Below are 9,117 nucleotides of genomic sequence, written 5' to 3'. Positions count from 1 at the left end.
CTATAGCCGGTAACAAAATTGTAGCCTCTCGGTCCTCTGATAGTGGGGCTCCAACGAATCCTTGAGCAGGTTCTTCGACTGGATAATCACAGATTGCAACAGAAGATCGGGTCGATGCACTAGTGGTTGGTTCACCTCATCTCCCAAATCTTCCACCTATTTCTTTTTGTGAGTGAGTTCCTTAACCTGACTTTTACCCTCAGACTGGCCCCGCATTCTGGCCTCTTCGTTTCCCCCGAGCATCTTCTAGCCCTCGGATTGACTTTCTCCTTCTAGCCTCTTCATACCTATGGACCTCTTCTCACCTTGGAGCCGACTCCCTCTTCTTGGCCTTTTCTTTCACTCGAACTCCTTCTTAGGGCACAGCCCTCTTCTTGGCCTTTTCTTTCACTCGAACTCCTTAGGGCACAACCGATATGCGAATAGTTTGTAGGCCTTTATCATAATCTCCTTAGTGGGTATATCCTTTGTAGATTTCTTACCACTCACCTTGAAATCACTCTTGAGTAGACCGATTGAGAGTCACAGATTCAAAAACAAATGTGGATAACAAAAAAGCTAATCACGCCCTATTTATATAGGTCATGGGCATGAAATCCAGAAAGTGTAATTATTAAAGTATTGATTTTAAATAAATGAATATAATTTTTGCATTTCATTCTCTTATTTTTATTGTGTTTGTAACTTTCAAGAAATTTGAGAATAGAAAAATTATATATATGCGTCAACATAAATCTCAGAGGAGATCCAATAGACTAAAAGATATGAAAGTATGATCAAGAAGGCTCACATAAAAAAGACCAAAAGTCCCATCACCAAATGATCAAAGGACAGTTGACCTAGTGTAGACCCCTTAGATCAAGACTCGAAAGACCAAGAACCATCAAGTCGAGAGAAGGCATTCATCCAACTCTCACCTCAACATTGTCAGTCATCTTATAAGAGCATGCGAGGCTTTTTATGAGGAGGTTGAAAGTTTTATCACGATTTACATCATGAACACCTCAAAAAACCTTTGCTAAACATTCATATAAATATGACATGTGGGATATTCTACTGGTTTCTATTCAGCTTCAATATATGACCTCTTACTTTCTAAATAATCTCATATTGTATAAAGTTTTTATAGACTAAAAGTATATAATGAAAGCAAACGTGCATAGACATTAGACGCCATACATAAAAACTTTCAAGACATTTATTTTTAGCCTAACACAATACGGTACTGGAACCATTAATGTAGTGCTTTTAAGAGCATTAAGAAAAAAAAAAAAAACAGCTACAACAAATATCTCTATCCTAGAGTATATAATCACAAGCAATATAGCTTTAGTAGCCTATCAATACATTACTTAACAAGCCAACAGAAAAGTAGGAAGCAATGTGATGTCCATGTTATCATTGCTTTATTAAACAGGGTTCATGTTCATTAATTAGATGGTTTCAAGTTAAATCAATAATGACTTGTTCAATTTATTAACACATTGTAATGAGTTAAGGTTTCATCATTAAGTGTTATAAGAATCCAAAAGTGAATAACCCGACCCACAATTACACAGATATTTATGTTAATATGTCAAAAAATTTGGCTTAAATTATAATTACGGCTAGCTAGAATAAATGTAATATGATGAAAATAAAAAAAAAAGTAATTTTTTCACTAGAGGTACTATTTTTTCACTAGAGGTACTATTTTTTCACTAGAGGTACTATTTTTTCACTAGAGGTACTATACAAGTATACATGTCTTTTTAAGTAATATAGAGTTTTCTTTAAAAACCCCAGTATCGATCTCATGAGGAAGACGGAAACAAGTAAACAATAAAATGAAAAACAAGAATTTTGACTTTAAGAAAATTTTATTTAAGATTACAACAACTATCTAAAGTTGAAAATTAAGTTTACTGAATTCTACTATATGCAAATAAAAGTAAATGTAATGACTTAGACAATATATAAAAAGAAACTTTCTCCTTGCCAATAATTCATAATGAGTATAGGATTTCAAAATTTATTTAGAAACTTAAATGTGATATTGTGACAAATAGGAGCATACCTATTTCTTTACTTTCTCTCAAATTGTGCAAAGAACATTGTCAAATCTAAAGTTGGTGTCGGCATGCATAGTAGTGCTGGGTAGGTCTAGTCTCTCACTTCTAGATTACTCACTTTGTCATCTCTATAGTACTTATCAATGACCTTTAGTTCCAATTTATAGACCAAATTGATAAAAAGAATCTTGTCTGTCACTCTAAAAACAACAATTCTACGCTCATCAAATCTTATCTCCATATCTACTTGCACCCCCTTTTAGACGATCGCGACTGTTCTTTCCAAGGTAGAATGTGATACTTATAAGTTAAAAAATCTTAGCACTTTCGTGTCTATAATTTTTTCGACAGGTTTTAACAATACAAGTGACCAATTTGCAAAGTAAATGAAAGACCGGTAAAAATATTATCATAATTTTTTTTAGGTATAAAAAAAATGAAAGACCGGTAAAAATATCATCATAATTTTTTTTAGGTATAAAAGTTCTAAACAAAATCAAAATCGCTTACTTAATTATTTCATGTTGCAAGGAGAAAGAAAGAAAGAATGCTCACGAAGCATGGGGAGAACAAAACAAAATATATTTATAAAACTTCAATCTAAAGTACAAAACTTAAAGACAAAAATATAAATACTTATCTGAAATGTTCCCCCAAACACTCTTTTGAAGTTCTTTGACTTCTCTGACTCTAACAACACTTACGAGACTCACAAACTCCAGAAATAACAAAGACCCATAAAGAAAACTTTTCACACTTAACACACACACACACTATGAGACCCTATATATCCGACCATTTCGAATTAATCCATATTTATAGAGTTTAGAAAATGACCAATGGTTTCTTTAGACATCTTTTCAAATCGGTCTCATTCAATAAATCTTCTAGAAGTTAATCACGACGCCTAGGCACCCAACTATCGCGCCTAGGTGCCAGTTCGGCTGGTTTGGTATTTTTCTTCAAATTAGTTCATTTTGCTCATTTTTTATGTATTTTTGCTCATTTTTACTCTTTAACTTTTTTTTTTACACATGCAATCAAAAACATAAAAATACCCTTCATGAAAGTATAATATCCTCAAAAAATGAGTATAAAATGTGCATAAAAAATAGGTAAATTTTAAGGTGTATCAATGAACACAACCCATATAAAAGTTTGTCATGTCTTCGCAAAGGTCTTAGAACATATGATTTAAAAGGAGATGAATTAAGAAATAAGAAGATAGTGATAAAGCTTCTCCAAGTTCAGGGTCCTAAATCTAAAACCTGGAAAATAATAAGATATTAATGGACTGAAAGATAGTCCATATCATGATCTTAGCTCCTAGAATTAAGGGATATAACATGCCCAAAAGAGCATAACTAAAATTAACTAGTACCAACAAACTTAAAATCATTTAATATTCAAGGGAAAAAGCCTAAGTTTAAGACTACGATCATTGTTAAGGCCCACTAGATTTAAAAGAAGGCTTTCACTCATATGTTTTTTTATTTTATTTTTATTTTTTTTATTATATAAGTATTAAGATAACTGAAAGACGTTATTTTAAAATATCCCAAGGATTTATGGACCTCATCGAAGAGTAAATTTAGCCTTGTAGTGTTTGAATCACTAGATATGTGTCCTTAAAATATTTTTATTATTGTGTTTTAACAATCTTACAAAGTTTTAGTAGCTCCTTGAAAGGTTAAAGTCAAACCTAACAATGACATCATGAAGTGCATGTCATAAATGATAGCCACTAACATGCAATCTTGAACCCAATGAGACCCACATCTCACACATAAAATAATTAACCTAAATCATTTGATTAAAGATCAAATGGTTTAGATCATGTGTGTTGATGGCGAGCATCGATTCATTATTATTTAATAACCGCATTTGCGTTCCGATGTGCCTATGATACTCATCTTTACCTATACTACTTTACCTATACTACACGTGGGTGTAAAATCAAAGACTAGATCATGTACAATGTGTATCCATTGATCAATCATAAAGAAAGGCTAGAATGCAAGAAAGCATAGTACAGTCGAAGTTATGATCGACGGAATTGACTAGCGAGTGTATGTTCTTGTATACTTGCAAAACAAAAGGGTAAACTACCTCATATGGGGTTGGGAAGGCAACAAATTTACAGTCACACAAATATACCTCACAAGTAATTTATAACAATAAGCATGAGAATCAACAAACAAATTCTAGCAAGCCCACACACTAATCCAACAATCAATGCAAATAAAGTCTTCATTGTGTGTGCAAGTAGATTGTGCAAAAATTTGTATAATAAAAACAACAAACAATGAAATTTGCAATGGAGTCCAAACAAATGATGGATTGAAGCATGGTGAGTCATATGCAACAACCTTAAATGTTTTAACCCAACACAACCTTCACCTCGAGCAAGTAAATTGAAACCCTAGAAGACATGCTTTGGATAACAGCTCTCAAAAGGTAGTATTTCCAAACTTGAATAAATTATTTATTCACGAGGACTTATGACCATAATATGTTAATCACTTGAAATCTCATATAATTTATGCAAGTGAATGCCATGTTGAATTAATGCGAATATTTTAAATAAAAAAAAGAAGTTCAGCATAGTTTATATAGAGGAAGACCTTGAAATAAGTTAACCAAACCAAAAAAAACTTTAGCTCAAGAGAATTTAAATCTAAATGTCAATAATAAAGGCTCAAATCAAAATAAATTTCTATCATATGAATATATGCAAATTAATTCTTATTTCATTAATGTTATTGCTTTTGTATGTATGAGCTCAATCAAAAAGATCAAAGCTCAAACTCTCAACTTTCAGAAGACCAAGAAAAAAAATAATAAAAGGCTTGTTTTGCATCTTTAAAAAACAAAGAAAGCGTTTGGAGATTTGATTCAGTACGGATGGTTTATACTGTTTTTTTTTGTTGAGCAGAATGGGATCCGGCAGCCGTAGGTGTTACAGCTCATGCTGTTCATTTTTTCTTTTCTCATCTAATTTTTGATCCTGTAAAAAATATAGAAAAGAGGAGGCACTGATGAAATCATTCGTAAAATAGAAGCTTGCAATATCAGGAGTAATATTATCCTTCAAATTACATTTTTTCATCTTTCCAGTAGCGTAGTATTTGATCCTGTATAAAATTTTAGCCACATAAGAAGTTTTGGATGCTTCGAATAATGTAAAGAAGGGTTCCAACCAAAAGCAAGAAAATCATTTTTAATACAACTATCTGATTGACATCTCTTTGTGCCAAATATATATTTTTTTTAATGTAGATCCGGGTAGGGGGTGTAAACGAGCCGAACATGAGCTACGAGCGAGCCCAGGCTTAGCTCGTGTTCGGCTCGTTTATATTTCAAGCTTAAAAAGTGTGTTTGTGTTCGACTCGTTTGTTTAGCGAGCTGAACACAAGCCGTTCATGAACAAAGAGTCGTTTTGACAACCCTAATCACATATCCATAAGATGCTAAGAATTGAAACAAGATTTAAAAATTATCATTTATATTAAAACATCATTTGAATCTAATTTAATAATTTTTATTCAATTTTCTTAATTAATTCTTTTACTTGGTTATAAATCTTTGTAGCCTTGTAGTCAATTAAATTTTTTAAAAATACTACTCATCCAAGATATATATATATATATATATATATATATATCTTGGAATATATATAAATAATTGATTAGTAGTATTTCAAGCCGAATACGAATGAATAAATCTTTATTCATGTTATTCGTGTTCAACCCGTTAACTTAGCGAATGAGCCGAACACGAGCTTCTTAACGAGCCGAACACGAGCTTCTTAACGAGCCGAACACGAGCTGTTTGCGAGCAACGAGCCGTTTTGACAACCCTAGATCCGGGCTAGAGCAATAAATAAATTTTTTACTTGAAAAAACTTCCTTCCTCCTCTAGTACACAACTATTTGTTCCCTTCTTGAAGAATAGGGGCAACCTTAATTGTATTAATGGAAGAGAAATTCAGCCTGAGTAGAGTTGAAGAAAAGAATTAGACTCGGATCGAATGGTGGATTATCAAATTTGGAGCTGCTAACTCACCTATGAGTAGTCACTGACTAGCTTTTTGCGCGTAGACAGCTATTTGAACGAATTTAGTCCAATGAGTCGAATGTTATCATTGGGTAAGTTTTTTATAAGCTTATTGAATGTATTCTCGTACGTGGTAGATGAGTTTGTATTGATTTTGAAAAGTAGATATCCTAAAGCCAGTTTGACGAGCCCTCATGAAACTTGACCGATGAGTCATCCTTGAGCTTTATCGGAGAGTTTACCTTAGACTCATTTGACAAATTCGCCCTAAACTCAACACATTCTCTTCTTGGGTGAGCTCCATGATTAGTGAATTTTAGCTATACAAGAGTCCAAAATAATTCTTGTTCAATGATGTTCGTTTGTGTTCCTTGACATTCAACACAAATATATTTCTTGATGTGGTCTCTCTATTTTGATTAATAAAATGACTCAAGAAGCTAAGCATCGTGCATGATAATTACAGCTGAATTACGTAGGCAAGTGATGCGCTGTCAGGAAGAGATCCATGCAAGTCAGGCACGTAACATGCATAGTAAGGAAGCAAAAATTTGTAGTCTCTTGCAATAAATGTGCATCACATATTTAAACTTTTGGTTGAGCTTTATTTTTTAAAGTTCTCTTCAATAAATGTGCATCACATATTTAGTATAATTTGACAATCTTTATCAAGGAATAACTACTAAGTGCATAGTTTATTACCTCGCAACGGATACAACTAGCGATACTGAACTGGACCACCAATTAATGCCTCGTGTGGTAGATTTACCGACAGATACTCCATATAGTAAAAAAAACTAGGCGAGAACATTTTTTCGAGCTTGCACAGTTTTATTAGAATATTTGATTTAAACTGTCATACATCATCTAGTTTTAAATGAGTTGCCCATAACTGAAAAATTAATTGATTTCAATCAATGGATTATTTATTTTGCTCAACAACCAACTAAGTTCTAATGACATCAAATTTTGCAGGAAAATATGACAGTCGTGAATTTTTATTCTAAATATCTTTTCAGACTATCAAATAATGAGAACTATAACACCATAAAAATGATGCTAATCTAAGGCCTAATTTTAAAGCAATGAATTAAACACGCCATTAAGGCTATGACATGGTTGTAAAGTCATGCTTGGAAAGAACAATCACCTAAACCAATCTAATTGAATTTGAACCATGATATTACGTCCATATACAAATACAGGACATAATCACTTCAAAAATAAAAGGAAGGGTATTTTTTCCATAACAGCTAAAGAAAATGTAACCCGACCATAAATGAACATAATATTAAACTCATGTAAATTTGAATTTACTTATCTAGTTCTTAGTGAGATATATACATAAATTTAATATGTGAACTCATGACATTATACATATGTAAATATTAGTTTGAGGTTTTAATAATTTTATAAAACACTTGTTAACAGACAAGACAAACAGTCCAATACTGATTGCACATCCCTGATCCATGAAATGGGCTAAAGTTGCTTGTTATAAAATCTTATTTTAAAGAGAAGTCGTGCAAAATATTTTAAGAAAATTTTTCCTTATAGTTGTTTTTAGATTGCTTAAATATTAACATAAAATAGTCAACAACTTGGAAACATAACGATAACACATCAAGCTAATTATATCACAATCAATAAACTTAGTGAAAATGAAACATTTTTAGGGCATACTTAATTACGAAATCACATTAAATCAAAACAAGAAATGTGAGATGTCTAAAAGTGTAGTTGCATTATGTAATACACGACAAAAGAAAAAAAAAAGTAGCTTAGATTTACTAGGTATGTAACCTAGCCCTAAGAAAACAAATATAGAAGTATGACGTGGGATATTATGTTTGTTTCAATTTAGCTCAACATATGACCTCTTACCATCTTAATCACTCATATTCTATAAAGTTTTTATTAGACTAAAAGTATATAATTAAAGCAAACGTGCATGGAGGCACGCTATGTTAAAACTTTTCAAGACATTTATTTTTAGCCTAGCACAATACGGTACTAGAGCCATCAACATAGTGCTTGTAAGAGCATTAAGAAAAAAAGCACCTATAACAAATATCTCTATCCTAGTGCATATAATCACAAGCAATATAGCTATGCTAGACTATGGGTACATTACTCAACAAGCACAAAAGAAAAGTATGTGCTTATCATATCATCAAATGTTTGATAAGTTAGTACATGGTATTCTAATAAACAATGTGATGTCCAAGTTATCATTATTTTATTAAAGAGGGTTCAAATTCATTAAATAGGGATGGTTTCAATTTGAATCAATGATGACTTATTCAATTTATTAAGACATTGTTATGAGTCAAGGTTTCATCATTAAGTGTCACAAGAACCTCAAAGTGATGAACACGACCCATATAAAAGTTGTCCATGTCTTCGCAAAGGTCTAAGAACATATAATTTAAGAAGATATGATTTAAGAAATGAGAAAATGGTGATAAAAGTTCTCCAAGTTTTGAGTCCTAAATCTAAAAAACTAGAAAATAATAAGATACTAATAGAGTGAAAGATAATCCATATCATGATCTTAGCTTCGGGAATTTAGGGATATAATATGCAAAACTGAACAATGGGATTAAACCTACTATGGGATCCTAACTTCCTCATCTAAGGGCATGTGAATTTTAATAAGCCATAAAGATGGACCTATAAATTATACCATAAAATGGGCCATGCTATCTTAGAGTTAAAAGAGTCCAACAGTATAGACATTCGAACCCAAGTTGGAGAAATACATCATTATGCCCAAAGGAGGATAACTTAAATTAATCAAGACCCAACAAGCTTAAAATCATTTAAGACTATTAAGACAAACCAGTAGTCTGTCTAAATCAAGTAGAATATTCCAGTGTAGAAAACTAAGTCACTTAGGTTCTATTAGGATAAGGCTAGAGTTTCAAGGGCATTAAATTAATATATTGTTTTGAGGCATTATAACATTTCTAAAAATATTCATTAGTCTACTTAAGATAATTTGAGGAAA

This window comes from Phalaenopsis equestris, unplaced genomic scaffold, assembly GCF_001263595.1.
Source record: "Phalaenopsis equestris unplaced genomic scaffold, ASM126359v1 Scaffold000400, whole genome shotgun sequence".
Classification (NCBI taxonomy): domain Eukaryota; kingdom Viridiplantae; phylum Streptophyta; class Magnoliopsida; order Asparagales; family Orchidaceae; genus Phalaenopsis; species Phalaenopsis equestris.
Note: the sequence above shows the minus strand (reverse complement) of the source record.